The sequence below is a fragment of the Strix aluco genome, chromosome 6 (assembly GCF_031877795.1).
Source record: "Strix aluco isolate bStrAlu1 chromosome 6, bStrAlu1.hap1, whole genome shotgun sequence".
NCBI classification, from domain to species: domain Eukaryota; kingdom Metazoa; phylum Chordata; class Aves; order Strigiformes; family Strigidae; genus Strix; species Strix aluco.
Window position 1 is genome coordinate 414,984 of NC_133936.1, and position 21,399 is coordinate 436,382.

The following is a 21,399-nucleotide window of genomic DNA, read 5'->3' on the forward strand; positions in this document are numbered from 1 at the left end:
TGAGACTTTTAGATTCTTAGTCCACATGCATTGTAACGTGTGCAATTACTTTTGTGACTTCAGCCTTAACTATTGAGTAGGTCTTTAATAATTAATATCCATAATAAGTTATCATTCTTTCTGAATTTCTTTGCATGTAGGCTTGAAATATAGATACGAGAGAATGTAATTTTAGTGTGTTGTATGTTTTCAATATACCTTTAGTAGTTTTGATGTCTGATGTTATACAGTTAAGGGAATATTTAAAATAGATTAAGAGATTATACTGAGAATTTTGATTCCATAATCAATTTTAGCAACTTTGAAAACTATTTTGAATAGCCAGAGAATGTGTGATATTTTGCTACATGATGAGCATGAATTATCTTGTTTTATTAATAGATAGTTTACTAGACTATTAGGAAATGAAGAATTTTGCATTCACATCAATTTGCTTGGGGTTTTTTGGAATAAATAAATAAAAAAAAAAAGTGTTTGTGTCTTACTCCAGTACTTTGCTTTAGACAAAGTTAACAGTAAAAACTAAACTAGATAGAGGTTTAAACAGAAATTCTGACTGGCTTTGCTTACCCCACAGATGCAACTTTCAGGCATGCTTTTTAACTTTTATTGTACTTACTGTCTCAGGTACATAAAGTAAGAGATGAAAATTTGAAATAGATTTGAAATAATTTTTCAAGGTTACTATTTTGGTGCTCCTCATATTAAACATCAGTTCTGTATACACTTGTGATAATGTACCCTGAAAATAGCAAATAACATACTTAAATTTGTGAAAACATATTGTAAGTTTGTGTCCAGTAATGAGATATGTTGGTTAACATGAGCCTTGTTTAGATTCCAGACACGATATTGTGTGATACAGTGCAGTCTTATGTTTCAGTAGCGAGCTTTGTGCCCTCATCCCAGAGGTAACTTTACAATCAGTAAAGATAAAATTTGCACTGACAATAGGAAAAAAGAAAGGCTAAGTGAATAATTTTTGCATGCTGGTTACAGTATTTTTTTAAGATTAAATTTAAAAGGTTTTAGAAGTACTTCTTCAAGTGTACAGTTGCACACTTTCTGTACAGAGAAGCTATTAAAACCACTACATGTGACTTAATACAGTATTTACGGGAATAGTAAGAGCACCAACATCTGCTGAATTCAGAGAACAAACAGGTTCCTATGGAGAGAGCAGATCTATTAAATAGGAGGGATCAAGTGAATTAAAGGTCAACAGAGCAGTTTTCTTGTGAACACATTGCTTAGCAGGCAGTGATATGAGAGTAGGTAAGGGCGGGAGGTAAGATAGCCTGCTATTTTGAAGTGAGGAGCAGCAATCTGAACCAGTTGGAAAAAAAAGGCAGAACTAGGAAAGTGATTAAATAATTTGCAGTAATAGGCAAAAATAGGAAGACTGTATCTAGTATTTAGAGTTTACTGCAGGCATCAGATGTGAGACTTTCTGTAATACAGTAGTATACTGCCAGATTCTGTAAGGTGAGCCAGTTTTAATGAAAAAACTTTCTTTTCATAAAAGCTGAACTCTGTTGTTTTTTTGTAATGAGGTAACATTTTTTTGGGGGGGACATATGGAAACTGAAAGACTGCTACCTTCCCAGCCTCCCTGTGTCTGAAGAGAGACATCAGAACTTCCTAGAAGCACTCTCCAGTTTTGCAGGGGGTAGGGTGTAGTATCTAATTAGTATTAAACATCACCTGTATCTTGGGCTTTAAAAAGGTAAACCTGCTAACTTTCTGACCTGTGAAATCTTGTTTAAAAAAAAAAATTAGTCCTTTTCCTTTGGAAGGAGACGCAGTCCTGAGAATACAGGTACATAGAAACATGAAAACACCCATTGCTTAAGTTGAAAATTTCCCTCTGTTTTTTTCTGAACACTCAAGCGTTTTATGAGGGCTCCTTTCTCCTTAATATTTTGGGAGTTATTACCCACAAGCAAGTCCAGATCCTGCTTTGAGGGGCAGTTTTCCCTAGACCTACAGCCACAGAATAAGAGCTGCTAGCTGGCTGCAGCTGACCTGGGTTACTCTGTGGAACAATCAGGATGGACGCTGAACAAAGAAGTACCTTAGTAGAATGAGAAGAATGGTCTGTAAATGGTCAGGTTGACATTCATAACTTTTCTCCCTTTAAATATGCGATTTGGAGAAGAACAGGGGGAATTTATAGAAAGATACAGGGTTTTTGATCAGTTTTCCCATAGGCCTTAAAAAATGCAAGGGAAATAATATCCAGGTTTTCCATCTTTTCTCTCAACAAGCTTAGTTTTTAAGGCTGATGGTTTGTACTAACTCAGTGTACCAGTTTATTCTGCTTGTGTGTTTATGGCCCACTGTAAGTTACTTAATCCTTTTGTGAGGGATGAAAAATGTCAAATCTCTAAAAACCAAACAGAAACATATCCTTAGTCATCTCTAACATTTTTGTGGGTACAGTGTATTCTTTAGCCTACAGAACGTACTTTGTTATGAAGCAATAACAACCCTTCCATCCAAAGAAATAGCACTTCAGTATGCATTCTGTTGTAACAAATAGGTTGCTCAAGGGAGAGCTTGAAAAGATAAGGAAAAATGGCAAGTAATAATTCCTTTGTGAGTTGTGGGGTCTTTTCATTTGTTTGTGGTGGGGTTTTTTTTTTTTTTGGTAGTTTTTTCTGCTGTTGAAGTCATGCAATTTTAGATAAGAGGTTCTTGAGGATACTAATTTCTACTCCTAAATTACAAAATTCTTTTAATCTCTAATGATGGCTCTTTTTATTTGTTCCAAAAGGTGGTGGTGGTGAATTCTAACAGTAACACTTTACCTGTGGAAGCAGAAATACCGCAGAATGTTGACAGAGTACTTGAAAGTTATGTAGATAATGGTTTCTAAAAATTTTCTATATGGTTGTAACTAAACAGTTTATTAAAGGCTATAATTAAACAAGTGATTTAAAAGTAGAAGATCAGCTGAGCAGAAGACTGAACAAAAAGAGTTAAGGTAAGGATAAGAGAGGTCTCAGAATTCAACCAAAATTGTGATGACAAGTTATGTTTATGAGAGATGTTGCCATTACAGGAATTCTAGAGTTGGTGAATGCTGCAGTTAGCAGAAGAATCTTTGTAGGTGAGATCTATACTTAAGTTTTTTCCATTTGTTAGGGGGTAGGAAAAAAAAAACTTGAGCAAAGAAGAGAAGGATGTTAAAGGATTCATAAATCATGCTTTCTACAGAAAGTAGAAGTAAGGATTTCACAGGTTTTGAAAACCATCCAGTTTTATTTTCACAGTGACGAAATATGCATTAGGCTACCTTGAATTGGTGACTAGAAATGTGAAGGTGAACAACAACAAAAAAGGTGTTTGAGTTTTTTTTACTGTCAGACCCAGGAAAAGATTCTATATGTTTGAACTATTGGTTCTAAAGAACCAAATTGCCAGGAAAAGGAATTCCCTTACCTGAAACTGAAGTGTATGTAAATAGTAGCCTGTTTGCAAACGAAGTAAAAACAGAGCAGACTCGCAGAAACACGCAAGTTACGCAAACATCTTGCCTTTTTTTTTTTTTTTTTTAAACCATGTGCTTTATCACTTGTCAGCTGCTACGTCTCAGAACAAAAGAAATCGTACAAAAAATGTGAATGTTCAGCTGTAAGTGAAGTTTGATAAGAAGTCTGGGAACTGACAGCTAATGAGAAACCATTGATAACAAATTGGAACACAGTGTACAGAGAGGTAAGGGGGAAAGAAAGAAGAAAAATTCGATGAACTTGGGTTAACAAACATAGTTCTATGCTTTTATGGCAATACAAGTGTATCATTAGCTCCCTCCCTGCAACTGTTCCCATTCTTGTCAGAAGTTAGCTTAAGTATCTAGATATGTAGCTGTATTTGCCTTTTTTCATCGTGTAAATACTCAGAAGAACGCAGGGAATTCATGTGAAGGTGCATTTGCTTATGGAAAAGGAATCTTTGGTTTTATATTTCCCTAAAACAATTCTGGGGTCCCCAGTACAATGAAGACATGACCTGTTGGAGCAGGTCCAGAGGAGGCCACAACATTGGTCCGAGGGCTGGAACCCCTCTGCTGTGAGGACAGGCTGAGAGAGTTGGGGGGGTTCAGCTGGAGAAGAGAAGGCTCCAGGGAGACCTTAGAGCAGCCTCTCAGTGTGTAAAGGGGGAGCACAGGAAAGATGGAGAGAGACTTTTTACCAGGGCTGGCAGTGACAGGACAAGAGACAGTGGTTTTAAACTGACAGAGGGCAGATTCAGATGAGATCTAAGGCAGAAATTCTTCCCTGTGAGGGTGGTGAGGCCCTGGCACAGGTTGCCCAGAGAAGCTGTGGCTGCCCCCTCCCTGGAAGGGTTCAAGGCCAGGTTGGATGGGGCTTTGGGCAACCTGGGCTAGTGGAAGGTGTCCTTGCCCGGGGCAGGGGGAGTGGCACTGGATGGGCTTTAAAGGTCCCTTCTAAACCGAACCATTCTGTGATTCTATGAAAACATGCTGTTGGTTGCTTGTAGTAATAGTATTTGAAAAGTAGCAGTTGGCTCTTTTGACAGTGTATGTACGTTTGGCAAGCTCAGAAAAAATACAAAAGCTTTCAAAGCAGCCCATCCCCCAAAGAACATGAGAATTTACTTCCTTCATACATGCGTAACACCTGCAGATTTAATTATATCTTTACTTCAGTGTAATAACAACAATTAACATTGACTAAGAAACTAAAAATAATATGATTTTAAGTTTTATGTGCTTACAGTAATTATACAGCCTGTAAATAAAAGGCAGAAGGCAATTATGCCTTTTTTCTATTTATTTTTGCATAGTTATTTTTAGAAAATCATCTCATTAAAAATTTGAAATAAAAGTAGTTTATTGCTGTATGTTGCTGACTTGTCTGCAAATACGGTCATTGTGTTTGTACGTGTATATGCTTGCTTGTATGTATATATTTAGATTTATTTATCAAGGAAAACAAATTAACATGCTAGATAAAACAATTATGGCAGTAAAATTACAAAATGACGTGAAGTTTCAAGGTAGGAATTAATAAATGGTACATTTCCCTGCGGAATACCTAGCTCTATTACAGTTTTCTTCTAAACTAATAGACTACGTTTGATGTGTTGTATTTTATAGTAGGAGGGCAGTTTTAAAAAACAAAGCAAAAAACCCCAGTACTGACACAACTTCTGTAACAGTTATTCCCGACTGTTTTAATGCTGCTGCTGCAAACCAGATTTAATAATGATTATTTGCTGAAAGGGTTAAAGAGCAGATTTTGATTATGTATTGTCGATCCATGATTAGCATCTGTTGGGAGGAATAAGTGGTTTATTAAGTTTTACTGTACAGATGGCAACTGGAGGAGCTCAGATGTAAATTGAATTTTTGGTAGTATCACTGTATTGTTAAGACCAGCTGGTTTTATCTTTGTAATAGCAGTGATCTGTTTGCACAAAAAAAGTGTTTGTGGTGTTAACAGTTACTTCAAAAGTTTAAAAATTCAGAAATATATCAAGGTACATACACATGCTTTGGCTTTCTTATAGAAAGAAGTGTTCTTAGCATTTAAATACAAAGCTTTGTCCACTTATGGGAAACGAGAAATAATTTTTTAAAATTAAATTTCAGAGTCTTAATATACAGTAGCACTGTAATTTAGATGTTTAGATTAAGAAGACATTTCTAGTCAACTTTTGAAAAGATAATTTTCCATATATAAGTTGATGCAACCTTATTGTTTGAATATAAGTCTTCAGGGGCTTTTCTGCTAGCTAGTCCGAGTATTGTGTTCCTGTTTCAACTAGAAAGCTGATTTTAGTAGGACTTCACCAATTCACCACAGTAAAGCTCAAAAAGTGCGGTCTGGGTAAGGGTTACAAGTTCAAGGAGGGAGGTGTATTGTACGCAGTTTTTTTTATTTGCTGTTACCAGAATTCATAATATTACTGTGAATCATTTGATATTTGGTTATATTCTTAAAGTCTTAAAGAACCTTAGGCAAAGCTACATTAAATTTATTTAATTTCTTTTCTGATTTTAAGGTAAGTAGCAAATTCTGTGGTAATAAAACTTGGAATAGTGGAATCAAAAGAGTCAAAACAGAGAAGGCAACTGGGATCCTTAGTTAAATAAACAATGAGTGTTCTTTTATTTTTAGCTTGACAACTGGAGGAGCTTAGATGTGTGGTTTGTGAGAAACTGATGTGAAAACAGAACAGCTTAGTAACTGGGAGCAGCATACTGATCAGCATCTCTCTTCAACCGTGTGTGAAAGGCACAAGGCCGTGGCTTCTTGATTTGTGGTTGTAGCTCTGTTCTTCTGTTGCTTGTAGCATTGGTAGCTCCATAAACCATTTACTAATTTATCTTAACAGTGGGTGAATAAGAATAAAAGATTTTTTTCAGAATTTTTTGCCTAGCAGGATGGGTTGGGGGCAGTAGTAGAAAGGCCCTTGGGGTTTTGGCAAGCAGCAAACTGAGTATGAGTCAGCTGTGAACTCTTGCAGCAAAATAGGCCAACTGCATCAGTGGGGTGTATTGGCAAGAGTGTAGGCAGCAGTGTGAGGGAGGTGATTCCCACTGCCCCATCTGGCCTTGAGACCACATCCAGAGTGCTGGCTGTATCTGAGTTTGAGGGGCCCCAGTACAAGGAAGACAGAAACATACTTCAGTGAGTCCAGTGGTTCGCTACCAAGATGTATAGGGAACAAGAGCACAGGACATAGTACAGATGTGTGAGAGAACTGGCATTGTTCAGCCTTGAGGAGGCTCAGGGAAGCTAATGATTATCTTGAGCTGCCTAGAAGGTATTAGAGAGAAGAAAAGTCAGACTCTTCTTGGAACTGGCAAAAGAGAAGAAGCAAAAGACACAAATTACGTGAAGGGAAAACTTGTTTAGATAAAAGGGAAGAATTCCTGAGAATGAAAGTTGTCAAACTTCACGAGCTGGCAACGTGCGCTGGCAGCCCAGAAATCCAGTGGTGACCTGGGCTGCATCAAGCACGCGTGGCCAGCGAGTTGAGGGAGGGGATTCTGCCCCTCTGCTCCGCTCTGGTCAGAGCCCACGTGCAGCACTGCCTCCAGCTCGGGGGGTCCCCAGCACCAGACAGACGTGGAGCTGTTGGAGCGGGGCCAGAGGAGCCCACGACAGCGATCGGAGGGCTGGGACCCCTCTGCTGTGAAGAAAGGCTGAGAGAGTTGGGGGGGGTTCAGCTGGAGAAGAGAAGGCTCTGGGGAGACCTGACTGCGGCCTCTCAGTGTGTAAAGGGGGAGCATAAGAAACACAGGGAAAGACTTTTTACCAGGGCCTGCGGTGACAGGACAAGGGGGAATGATACTGAACTGGAGGGGTAGGTTTAGATTAGATATAAGGAAGAAATTGTTCATGATAAGGGTAGTGAGATGCTGGAACAGGTTGCCCAGAGAAGTTGTGGATGCTCCATCATGGGATGTGTTTAAGGCCAGGTTGGACGGGGCTTTGAGCAACCTGGGTTAGTGGAAGGTGTCCCTCCCTATGGCAGGGGGGTTGGACTAGATGATCTTTGAGGGTCCCTACCAACCCAAACCATTCTGTGATTCTATGAAACACTGAAATGTGCGCTCAGCCTGCAAAATCTGCATCTTGTTTACTGGACAAGGCTCATAGCAACTTGATGTAACTTCAAAGTTAACCATGCTTTGAGCAGGAAATGGGGCCAGATGACTGCTGTAAGATTCTTCCAATCTAAACAACTTTATGATTCTATCTTAACTAGGAAGTTCTTAATTATTTTCCTTTTGTTCCTCTTTGTCTCTTTACTCCTAGGATTTTTAAACAAGGAAGGTAGAATTAGAAAGAGGAAGTAGCATCAAGGAATTGTTGAGTCAAGTCAGTGCTTCATAGCAGGCAATATGTGGTAGAAGACAGCTGCTGTTGTGTAAGACTGAGAGGTATCGGATTTCTGACAGTGATTGACACTTGGTTTTCCCACTGCCCTTCCACATCCTCAGTGAAATCTTTCTTAGAGTGGTGCTGTTTCTTAGATCTGGCCATGCCTGAATACCTTATCTTGGTCATCTCCTTAGCTCTGCTGCATTGTAGTACATCTTCTCAAAGATACGTTCCTTTGCTTTTCTGTTGGGCCTGGTTTTCCGCAGTTTGGGAACAGTTGCCTTAAATCTGGATGCAGCACGGTGCCTCTCTTCAGGTTTGACTCTTAGGTGCAAAATGTAGTGAACAATGAAGTGCTGGTCTGTATTTGACTTGAGACAAGTATGTTCCATGCAGATGCTCCCTTGCATTCTATAGTTTGCCAACCTACTTTAACACCACTAAAACCCCAAATTAGCTAGTGGCAAGGAGGGGATGGGTAGGGATAGTGTAATTGCAAATGAGGTGAGAAACAACTGAAATGTGTAATGATAGCAGATGGAAAATTGAACAAGTTTGCTTGGGATTTTTTGTTTGGTTGGTTTTGGGTTTTTTTGGGCAAGACATGTGATATGAGAGTGTCAGGTGAGTACCTGTAAGTCATAAAATAAACATGTTGGATATGCAGCTGTGTATATCTGATCGTACCCTTCTTAAGACAAGCACAAAGGTACTGCCTGAACTAGTTCAACCTTATACTGCAGGCTACCCGAGTCCTAGTGTGGTTTAGCCAGGGAGATTCTAGGGGGCAATGTATTGTGAAGGATGAAGAGACATTTTTTCCAGATGGATTTAGAAAAATCTTCTTGGCCTAAATTATGTTTATGTTTGGAATATTAAAAGCAGCCTGAACGAAGTGAATAATGGGCAGAGAGCATGTAGAACACATTCAATTTATCAAGTGTCTGACACTCTGTAACAGGAAGAAGTAAAGACATAGACAATGAGAAGAAAGGATGGGAGGTGAAGTTGAGATTATAAAAGATGTACTTTACAGGTTTTACAAAGTAAATTTTTGTAAAGTTGTGTGCAAGTTTTGTGTAGTCTTCAAATATTTTGCTTCTATGTATTTAACGTATTGAGGGTTTATATGGCATTAGTTGGACATTTAGCTATGTGATCATACCTGTTTACATATATATATATATATTTGTAATACAAAATTGTTTCTCCTGTGGTCCAGTTTCACTGTAGAATCAAGCTGCAAGTTTGCATGTTTAAAAATTAGAGTACCAACATCTACCTGAATTTCAAGACTGCAGAAGTTGCTATTAATGAATGCATTCATTAAAGTCATGTTGTGATGAGCCTGATGATGGACTGTATATTCTCAAACTTGGTGGAGAGCGTGTGTATGCATATACATGTGTGTGGATACATGAATATATATATTAAAAACTGGTTTTATCGATCCATGTATAATTGTTTTGTCTCAGGACCTAATTCTTTAGGTATTCATTCAGCAAGGCAAGATTCTCTCTCCCTTCTTGTCCCAGGTCTAACATGGATTTTTTTTTTTTTTTTTAAATCAGTTTGCATATACGTCAAGAGATGTAGAGCTGAGTGTAGTTTTGTTGGTTTCAGTGAAGTTTATTCTGCATGGTGGTCTGTAATAAGGATCCTACTGGACATGTTTTGTTTATTTGGAAAAGAAAAAATAAATTGATACCGTGTGCATGTATGTTATGTAAATACAGGTTTTTAAATGATCAGATGTTTTCTAACTGTTTTTACATGTTTTGTCAATACTTGAAAGGTTTTCTGTTTAGGTTTTCCAAAGGTAATTTATTTAAAACAAGCACAGCAATGAAAAGGATGTAGAATTTGGAGTTTTGATATTCTTGCACAATTCAGAGGAAGTAAAGCAATGGTATGTTAGAGCAGAGCTTAAATGCGTATCAGTTGAATAAAGCATGGGCTTAGAGCTTCTAGAGGGGTTATATGTATCATCTGTTTTAGATGTATTGCAGAGGTGATGTCAAGGTGAAAGCAGACTTGCAGAATGGTTGGAAATCATTGATATTCTGACTCTGAGGCTGTAAATGGCTCTGTGGCAGATGGAGTCTTTGTCAAGGAAGAAAAATGGCAGCTCTGGAACATCATAGATGTTTTTGCTTAGCAGCTCAGCACATAGGCTGTGACCTTCCAGTGTTCAGGAGTTGCTCCTGTGCTTTAATAAACTGTCCTCCACTTTTATTCCCTAAAAATACATAATAGTAGTCATCATAATTCAGTACAATTTGGGGTATTTCAGTATGAAAAAACATAAGCATGTTTTATTGCCAGATTTTTTAAAAGTAGGCTTTGAAGGACACTTGCAATTTCTGCATGAAGTGCCAAAAATAGCTTTTAACTAAGTGTTGTGTGTTAACACTGAAAATAAAGGCGTGTGTGTTTTTGTGTGCACAGATACGAGTACTAGTGCAGCATAGTACCAAATCTGTGTGTGAACTGTTGGTTCTCTGGAATATGATTTTAAACCATGGTAAAACGGACAGTGTTAATTTTTAGAATATGTTCATACTGTGGCTATCTATATCTGTGTGATTTATTCCAGCAAAATACAGAATTTTAGTCTATATATTGAAGCTAATTCTGGTTAGTTCAGAGAAGATAAATATGGTTGATAAATTCACTCCTATTTCTGAGTTCATGTTTTTTCTTTGCTGATAAAAATTCAGGTATCTTTTAGCATCTGGAAGCATCTAATTCTATGTACTGTTGATACGGTTTCATCTGTGTTCTTCTATGAGGTTGAGTCTATATTTACAGAATAAGGGTTCACTTTTATCTGTAGAGTAACTGGTTTCTGTATTCTCATTGCTATTAACAAAGATTGTGCCAAGTTGTGTAAGTTGTGAACTTTGTCCTGTACTTAAGATATATGCATGATTGTCTAGTGTCAACAGTTATGTACCAGAATGACGTATTTCATATGTACAGTAGATTTGGATGTCTTAGAGTCTTTCTCATTTAATCGTTTGAATTAGGACTATATCCTTTAACAGTTCTCTCTGTTCTAAGGTCCCATATACACTGGTTTGATCCCTAATAAAACCACTGATGTCAGTTGTAGTATATGGCTTCAAGAGCCTATAACATCTTGTAGAAGATGCTGAATTGGACAGTTGACCTATATTACAGGGTAATAAGTCATGGTTAAAAGTGCAGGCATTTCACAGTTATCACCTGCCAGCCATACTCTTTAGCCTACTTGACAATTGTTAGAATTATAGAAAGCAATCACTGTTCATCACAGAAGAAAATGACCCAGCACTTCCAGGGGTCAAGGTTGTTGCATTAGAGTCTCTTCCTTTCAAACCCTGGAGGTTGTTTGGTCTTTGCTTTTAAAGGTGAGCCCACTATAATTAAATGTGCCTCTACCTATTCAGTTTCAGTCATTTTAAGATGTAACATGGATGGCTTTTTTGCAGAAGGACGAATGCTTTGTAATTGAAGCAGAAGCACTTTTGATAGTGTGTGTGATTGAAAATAGTCTTCATACATCTTTTTATTAGGACATCATAATGCCCACGAGAGTAAGGCTGCTTCATGTGACTTATGCCTGGATGTTTATATCATGTAGCCACATATGTTTAAAAGTGAGAGAAATGGAAGGAAAAATAAGGCCATGTGTTACATGCTTTCAGCTTTCAAAGCTCTCAGTGACGTAAGTGCTTGTTAACTTAAAAAGGAAGAATTGGAGCACATATGAAGAGAGTTTATGGAAATCTTTATGCTTTCAATTACTTACCTAGTTCATTACATGCAGTATCTTGATGGTGTTCTTCCTGGGTTGTATAGCAATGATTTGATACGACTGGCTCCAGGGATGGTTAAGTCCATTTTCAGACTTTTCATTATTTTCCTCCTCTATTTTTCAGTGGTCTCTTATGCCTTCTGTTTCTTTAGTGTTGTGATGGCCATCGTAACTTAGAATGACTGAATGACTTCCTTATGCCCTCAAGATAAAATGAGAAAATAAATTGCAAATTACTTCAATTTATTCCAAAGGAGTTCTGAATGCAATTTTGGTATACTAAAAGTAACTAACTAATTGGCGGTTTGTCCTCATGGAATTAGAGTTAGCTGAAAAAGAAAGAAGAAAAACAGGCCCTACATACAAACAAAACCCCCCAACCCTACCAAACAAGCCAGCAGACATTTATTTTCTACTGTTTTGTATTAGGTTTTGATATGACTTTGGAGCTTATCAACAACAATGCTAACTTGATGGTGCCATTATAGTAACAATATCTCATTTGTATTATTTCAATTAAAAAACCTCTGTAAAATGAGAACAGTGCAAAAATTTAGTGGGCTGTATTATTATTTTAATAGTTTGGGGGTGAATTCAAAACATAGGTTTGATACTCAGAGAGCTGGGGGTGTCAGTAGGTTGCTTTTTACCTACCAAGTGTAAGGCAGCATATATCCCATAAAACCAAAATATGGTATTAGCATAATGAAAGAAAAATGTCTTTCAAAATACTTTTGTAATGTTTTAGTTTTTACGATTGGCTCTGAGTAGTAGAATAAATAATTCCATTCAGTATTCATCTGTTACTCAGTAAAGTGTTTTGCGTAACTGATATGTATGCTGCATGCTTATACATACTGTTACTGAACTTCCTGGATTGTTCTACTTGGTTTCACGATGATTTTGCATGCAAAGCAATTACACTTTTATTCATGTAATGGTTCTAAATTCTGTTCCTGTTTAATCGTTACATAAATAGAGGAGATTTTTAAAAAAGAGTTGTTTTATATTAAATTCTTGTACTAATTGGTGTGCAACTTTAGCTGTGAAAGTATAGGTTGTTCCAATTGACACCCAATTTTTAGTAGCTATTCCTGCTGTTTTGCAGAGAAATAAAACTCCTTTGTCTCCTTAGAGCTCATTGATTTTTTTTTTTTTCTTTGAAGGCTACGTTAACAATGCTGATAGAACCCATGTAATTAGAATCTATGCTTAGCAATAAGTAGAGAAATAAATTTTGTAAACTAAAAAGTGTTGTACATACAGTGTTAACAAAATATTTTGCAATATTGCTGTACTTGAAGCCGTGAAACCAGAAGGAGGACAAGATGCTGAAAGGTCGAGGAAAAATGAGAGAAAGAACAAACGATGCAAAAAGAAAATGACACTGAGGTCTTGGTTTAATACATATGTATTCCAGGTTGATGGCTGATTTCATTAGCAAATCTCATTGTTATGCAATGTCTGTTCTTCTGCAGCAAAATGAATATTGTATTCTCAGAGGGTCTGTGAGTGTGTGTGTGTGTATGTGTATATTATGATAGATAAAGAATATATATTTATAGTTGTTCTAACCTTTTAAAACTTCTGAAAAATCTTTATATTTTCAAAATATTTTTATATTTCAATTTTCCAATAAAATGGTAAATTGAAGGTTATTTTTAAGGAAAATAGCAGTTTAATCCTCCTTCTCTGTTCTTTTCTTTGCCATGTTTGCTACCTATGTGATCTTTTTCCCAAAACATTTGGTTTGACAGAGTAACAGTTAATACTGAATTTACTGTAGCAAAAATAAAAATGTAACTATAAGAATATTGGTCTCTAATGCTTTTATAAATAGCTGATAGTAACATATATGGAGAACGTTGAAACAAACATCATCTTGGTCTCAAATCTCATCAAACTCAAATCACTTTATATTTTAATAGAATATACTGAAAAATACTGAAAAACTTGATTGTAAGATACATCATCTTTATTATTAAATGACATGTTTTGGTACATAGGACAATGGGTTCCTTAAGATACTGGTGTGCTTTAGTTTCTTTTGTTTCCAAGTTGCTAGTTAAAACTACTGTTTCTGTAATATTAAGACATTTTGATAAACACAGTAATGAGAAGGAATGTACAAGAAGGCTTTGATGCAGGAAAATTAAAATGCACTGAAATTATTTAAGTCAGGTATTCTCAATGCTCTTTCAGAATTTATTCCATATGTAAACTTTGTGGGGTCGAAATCTAGTAGCAAATGTATGAAATGCTACTAAATAAATGGTAATTTGGGATTTTGAATAGTTTCGTGATTAGTTCTAGGTAATGAGCCAGCATGAAGAATGCTTTTGGGCACTGTAATAATGTAAAGAATAAACTAGTTTTCTGGGTTTTCATTTGAGTGACTTTTACATGCCTTGAAACAATGCTGTTCTTATTAGGGTCTTGTTAGAGATGTGTTTAATAATAGTAGAATATGGCTGGCTCTTTCTGGGTAGTAGTCCTGTAGTAGCTCATGTGTTTATTCCAATTTCAAGATGCTATTTTAAGGATCAAATGGATAGATGAAGTGTCCATGTGTTTGGTAAATAATTCAGTGAGGACCAAAGGGCCTTTTAAAGTGAAGCTAAATCATGAGCAATATGACCAATATATACGACCAGAATATGCAGGAGGTAGAACAAAGAGAAGATTGCTGCCTCTCTTCTCCCCGTGGGAAAGGCAGCCTCTTTCCCTTTGCTTTGGTAGGGCTGTAACCAGTACAAGGGTGCAGATTATTTAGCGTCAGCTGATGGATTTTGGCGATTGGTTGGTTTAGTTGGTTTTGGTGGCAAGAAACGAATTGAAATGAGATAATCTGTCTCTTGCTGCATCTTAATGTTTTCAAATGTGGAGGCCAATTTCAGTGTCTGGTGGTGTGCTGTGTAATAGTGGAACCCAAGAATGGTCTCTGTGCAGTAGCATATGTGGGGGAAAATGATATCTAGGCTTGTGAATGTTGTCAGAATCTAATTTATAGGGGCATGAACAGGACTTGCTTTGGTATGCCATTGTGTGAAGGTCTCTCAGGAGTAAAAGGTGGTTGAGACTTTTGGTACAAGCAGAGTATGAGGAGGAAAGTTGGTTGTTTGGTGGGTCTGTGTCTGTCTCCCCCTCTGTAGTTTGTAGTTTAGTTGGAGGTCACTTTTATTAACTTGTTAATTTTTCTGGAGTGAAAAGATGATTTGGAACTTCTGGTGTTGCACCCCAGAAAATTACTTCTGTGAGTAATGAACTTTGTCCCCTTTGTCCCCTCTCCTTACTTGTCCATGTAGCTAGTGTCAAAGGATTCCAGCTAAAGTTTCTAGAAGCAAAAGATAGACTAATACTGCATGTGAAACTTTTAGAAATAAATGTATTGATTTATTGCGCTGCTGAGCTGACTGCAGGGAGTTCATACTCTTGAAAACCATTGCTGCAGGTTGTATTCACAGATGATGCTGGATTGAGGTGTTGTGTATATATTTATAAATGTTTACTATTTTAAGCAAGTGTTTCTGCTGTGAAGAAATCTGTATTTCTTGTAGCAATTTTGGTATTTGCATCAAGGCATGATGCAAAATCAAGATCTCAGGTTTTGCAGACATTCACTAGAGGTTGCACAGAGATTACATGTTCTCAGGTGAGTGTAAGCAACATTCATGGCTTAACTGCTTTTGTATTGCTTTATCACAGGATAAAAAATATGAAGTTCTAAATAAAACCTCTTTTTTTGTAATAGGGCTTCCCGAATGATACAGGTAGTTCTAGATAGGCTCAAATCTCTCTTTTGGGGTTGATGCTTGTTTTTTGATGAGATGATTCTTACACTCTGTAGTGGTATGAGTCTTAACTTTTTGAAATTTCTTTGGCAGGAATCATAGCACACAAGGCTCTGTAGGAAACTGTTGATTTTTTTTTTTTTTTTTTTTTTAAAAACAGCAAATTTTTCAGGATTTTGCATTTTCCTTGCATAATTCCCCTGGGCAATGTTTGAAATCCCAATAAAAGAACACTTAAATATTTTACTCACTGTTACTGTATGCATTGTTTTTTAAATGGCTTCAATGTATTTATTTATTTTTCAACACCTGCATTTACAGCTAGACCCATATTCAATACTCAGAATTTGCTATATAGAAACTGATCCTCTTTAAAAAAAAAAAAATCTTCCAGAAAGGCAGTAACTGTTCAGTTGGGTTCCAGAGGTTGACGCTGAGCCATTTTATGAGGGCAAGTGCTGATGTGTATTTAAGGCATAGCTGGAGTAGTGATTTGTTATATCATATGTTTCAGTATCCTGTTAGGCCTGTTTTATAAACATATTTTTTTTCTTGGACCTGAGGTGTTGGGACAGCTGTATTTTAGTACCCTGTAGAATTTCTGTTTTGAGAACATCAGTTTCTGAACCTTTACTCTTACTCTCTTGCTGACTAACATGGAGGTAGAGGGTTGTAGTTCAGTCTATTTAGCTTCTCTAATGGTTGCACTGGTAAAAAAACAAATCCCTGTTTTTAATATTTTGCACAGACTGTTGTTGGGCTAGGGTCTCATTCAACCTGGAGTTCAGAAAGAAAGCGTGGACCTTCTGTTTGGCTGTTTCCAGTGTCATATTTTTGTTTCCCTCTCCTTCATTGCTATCTTAATGCAAAACAGCTGTTCCACAGTATTTTTCACATTGTGAGCAGTATGGATTGAAATAATTTTAGAAAAAACATCACTTATGAGCTAGCGTTTTAACATATCGAACTATTGAACATAATTCTCCCTGAGTCACGTAAGACGGAAATTCATTGTGGCTGTATTTTAGTGTGCAGATTTTTGGAATTAAGAATAATTCCCAGATTGAGACCTTAGATCATGATCTCCTAAATCTTATTGTGAGAACTTGTTTGCAATTACACTACTACCAAATTTATCCTGATTAAGTATAACAGACATTGCTTTTTAATACTGTTTAAGACTACTGTGAAGAGTTCTGCTGATACTCCTTGTCTTTGCAGAAGGCTTTTCTCATTTGATGGTTTGGATTTCTACTGTTTTCTTCAGAAACGTTATATATTGTTTGACAAGATGATTTTTTGTAAGATGAGTAACAATAGAAAACCAGATGAATGAAATGCTGAAGTTTTGATGTGGTTTTACTTAAGGGAACGAGTTATATCCAAGTGTTTGATTAGGAAATTGTGGCTGTACTAATAACATCTATAATGAGTTGCAAAAGGGCCAGGGTCCAGTTACTGTTTTGGTTGCAGAGATCCCTCTTGTTCATGTTTCGTACCTTGTCTGGGGCATTGTGATGGCAGAATTAACTCACTCCTTCATTGGCACAAGCTGCATCTTGTAGCAGGGTTGCTGTTACAGATACACCCTTTCATACTTCATGATCTTTCAAGTAAGGCTTTCTGTATTTTTTTTCCTCACAGCTTTCCTTTGTTCCTTTCTTGAGCTTAGTGTGAAAAATGGCTGCAATGTATTTATAACATCATTATTAGAAACTTCCTTATTGTTATGTTCCTCAATTTGTTTCGTCAGAGATGTTACTTTGGTGTGTTTCCTGGGTCGTCCTGTTTCATGCTGTGGAGTTTCCGAGAGGGAGAATTAATTGATTAATCCACCCTCTCCCCCCCCACCCCCATCTTTGCATATTTTCTCTAGTATGCAAATAATCTTTTATCTTACTGCATGCTAAAGTTTAAGCCCTTGTGCTGTTGGTTTAGGGCACTGTAGCAGTTTCACTTGTATCAGCCTGTTGTGTATTAAGTTGACTGTATTTATCCCTTAAAGAAATTCTGTCAGTGGACCAAATACTTTATTCTAGTTGCTTAGGAATACCAAGCTTTTTCTACCACTAGTCAAGGATTTTTTTGGTGGGGAGTTGTTTGTTTGGGTTTTTCATTTTTTTAATTTCCATTTTCATAGTACCTAGGGCCCTCTAAGTTCCACTATGAAAATCTGATTTTTCAAACTAGAGCTTGTTGAAATTAAATTTTGGAAAGATTATAGGTAGGAAACAACCAGGTTTTCTCACTGGATCACTGTCATGTGTCTAGTCTCTATGTGATTAATTTTTTTGAGGATGAAAAGTGCTAGGCAGTTTAAAAAAAAAAAAAGGCGTTTGAAATTTTTTCTTTTAAATGTATGTTCAGTAAGTTAATTGTGATAATTTCTGAATATTGTTGGATTAATTGTGCTTTTTTGGAGATTGATGTCTAAATTCTGAACACAGTGATTAGCATTGGTTTTTCCTCAGTTTCAGGTTTTTGCAGGGTTGATTCAGGTTATCGTTGCATAGCACTTTCTCATACCAAAACCACTTTGTGAGCAGTTTGTTCTGTTTGTGTGTGTGTGCACATAAGCAGCATTTAAAAGAAAATAAAACATTTTTCTTGAGCTTGGCTTAAAAAAGGAGAAAACAAGGTATGGCATTGATGACTACGTAACTCTGTGGAAAAAATTTCCTTCGCAGTTCAGTTATTTTTAGGTTTTGTGCTACCTTGTTGCCTGACGTCACTACCGCCCCGACCCGCACGCCGTAGTGACGGCACCTGGGTGGGCCGGTCACGTGATCGCGGTGTTCACTCGTGAGCCGAGTGCTCCACCTGTCTCCCGTTTGTTTACCAGGAAACCGAGCTGTGTACACTGCAGGAAGTGCTGTTTGACCCGCTCCCCCAGTATCTCATTACAGTAATTGCTAATCTCTGAGTCAGACAGCCATGTTCTGTGTGTAACCCGGTGTGTGGGGGGGGGGTGGTAGATTTCAGATGCTTCCTCACATACAGCGCCGTAAACGCCTGCTTGAATTCCGTGCTCAGGGTAGCTTTTGACAGTAGACATTTGGCGACCTGTGGGCTCAGCAAAGCTCGGGCATGGTAGCATGTGCTTTTTCTTCCTCCTTGACTGAAAAAAATAAACCAACCCAAACCCAACACCAAAACCACGGCTTGTTGTTTTGGAGTGCTGTCAGTGCTCTGTAGCGACAGGATCATGGCTACTTCCTGATTAAACCACTCTCCACAGTAAGCTGTTAATGTTCTCTGTCTGTTCTGTAATGCCAAGTGCTCAGTGCCTTTATTTTTCCTGTGCCTCCTTCCCTCTCCCCTTCCCTCCCTCTTCCGCAGGTTAATAGTTTGAAATGTTTATAGATTGAAGAAAGAATATATAGAGTCGCAACTCTCAATTTTTCGATATTGTCAGACAACTACAGCTTTTTTGTAATGCTTATCTGATAGTAGTAGTGAGCAAATATATCTGATTTGTATGAGATTTAAAAAAACCCATTAAAGTCTATTTAGGTGTTAGACAACTAGTATTAACTTTATGAAAAATTCTGAATACTCATTGGACAAAATGACAAAATGCCTGTGTTTCACGCACATTCTTCATTATTGGGATTTCATAGCTTATTTTTATCGCTTGCAGAACTGTTACATGTCTAACAAACTTAGTTTTCAAATAAAACAAAACAGCCTTTTTGTCAGCTTTTCTTATATGCATAGGAAATGTTGTGCTGTTTCTATATTTATTATAGTTGATGAGTTATTTTTACTTCAAGTAATTTTTTTGACTCCTGCTGATGAGGACTAGGTGGGTGTGACAGCTATCACTCAGCACATAGGTCCATTTTTATTTTGCTCAAGAGTATCAGTCTAACAGATTTCATGTTGTAAAATTATGGTTGAAGTGCATTTTTGGTCTTACTCTGTTCTGTTAAATGGGTCTACAATGATGTGGGGTTTTTTTTTAGGGTTGGTCTGTTAAGGTTGCTAGTATAAATGGCATAGAATTTGCAATAGTATCGTACATGCCATGATAAACGTTACTGAAGTTCTATACCAGATAATATCAATGCATGTTTTTGGTTTCGTAAAAGTTTAGAAAGGCACCAAGTCAAATTTTGCAGTTCCAGTATAAATTCCTATTAAAATAATATTGTGCTCTTGGTACCAAAGACTTCTTGTCCTTTGTGGTTGGTTTGTTGGGGGTTTTTTGTTTGTTTGGTTTTGGTTTTGTTTTTTAAGATAATATGAAAAAAACCTGTAGTGAATTTTTAACCAAAATCATTGTTGCTTTTCAAAATGTCCAATTTTTCTATTATATCTTACTATGGAAATAAAATTAAGTACAGTTTCATTTATAACAGGAGGTATCCAATGTGTTGACAGATACTGGAACCGAAATAGAAATCTGGAGGAAAATTATTGTTTAGTTGAAAGAAACAGATATTTTCGTAACAGACAGTTAAAAGAATAGATATTTTCAAATTAAATAGCCATTATTAAAGAACTTGTAAAGTAGACAGCATATATAAGAAATCTGTGTTTGTTCATACTATGAGAAAAATAAGTAGGTGAGGAATAGAGACAGTGTTCCTCCAGCTTGGGGGGTAGAAGGAGGTTTTTGGAGATGCTTGACCTATTAATTCACATTTATATATAGAGAGAAAAGGATGTGGATGATGGAGTGGCTAGAGTGTGTAGATACAGGTCTATTTTGAGGCGAACAAGCCAGGAAAAATGCCATGGAGAAGAAAAGAAGAGGGATTCAACCTACGTTAATTTGTTTAGGGACTCCTCAAGTGGTGGTGAAGACCTGGTATGTGGAAACTGTTGATTTCCACTGTTTTTTTTCCCCCAAAATACCCATGTATTCTGAGGATTACTGAGGAATGAGTGCCTGTCAGCATTCTCTATGAAGCTATGACCTCTTCATGTTGAGAGTATTAACTGCAAAATAAAGGTTCCACGGGGTAGTCATAGGTATGCTGCCTCCCGTACAAGCCCCTTCACACCGTCCGTTTCATTTGGAAGACTGGTGACCTGGAGTACTACTCTGTACTAATCCATTTTACAAAACAAGATTCCATGAATTTTTTTAACATTATACTGAATTGCTCCTGCTACAAGATAAAATTTTACATAATGTTCTGAGCAAGTTACAATAATGCTTAATATTCCAGTGCCTAAGAAACGTCCTGATTTTGGGTGTCAGCAAAATGTGCTTGCACTCCTTCGTTCTCTAGCTGGCTTGTTGTACCCTTGGTCAGTTTTTTCCAATATCCTACAATCCTGGTGTTTTAAAAATGTTTCTCTTGCTGTCTTTAAATCTTTCTGCATGCTCCATCTCTGTAGAGGTTCTTAAAGTTTGGTGCCTCAGCTGAACTTGCTTGGCTCAAAGCTTTGGTTTAACTTCCTTGACAAAACTAGATTCCTGTAAAACAGGAGGGACAGCCCCGACGGGTGCTGCTAGAGCTGCTGTTTCGTGGGCTGCCTTTCAGCTCACGTCAGTTCTGTGTCCCACCGGGGGAGGGAAGTGGAGGGGAGGTGCAGTCAGGGGATACAGCTGCTCTTGCTGCACAGAGAGGGACAGATCCTAACCCAGGGTGCAGCTGTGGGCCCTTGCCGTGCACATCTTGTTGCCATCCTCTTGATGTGAATGGTGTGCGGCAGGAGCTGGGGCTGCATAAGGCTTCCTGCTCTCCCACCCCGAAGGAGAGCTACAGCTTTGTTACTCAAATATGACCATGAGGTACCAGCTTGCCTTTGCAGAGTGTCTTCGAATTCTGAAAGAATGTTTTATGGGAACACTGTGTATCATTGTTAATCTTTGAATGATTACCAAGCTTTGCCAAGAAAACAACACCTGATACAGCTAAAATGGACTTCTGTATTTTAACTAGTATTCTTTAATAATGTAGGAAAATGTAGTGTTTAACATGCGGCTTTGTTG

General features: G+C 37.3%; 1 protein-coding gene across 17 annotated transcripts in view; it reads left to right on the forward strand.

Moving 5' to 3' along the window:
* Positions 1 to 21,399, forward strand: part of BAZ2B (bromodomain adjacent to zinc finger domain 2B) — a 157,029-nt gene that overhangs the window by 40,805 nt on the left and 94,825 nt on the right. Inside the window, exon 1 of one of the 17 annotated variants that reach the window (XM_074828376.1) lies at positions 18,285 to 18,689. The exons of the other annotated variants lie outside the window; for them this stretch is intronic. The gene's annotated coding sequence lies outside the window, so the exon portion shown is untranslated. Of the gene's footprint in view, positions 1 to 18,284; positions 18,690 to 21,399 lie in introns of those variants that run through there. 17 annotated transcript variants of the gene reach the window in all.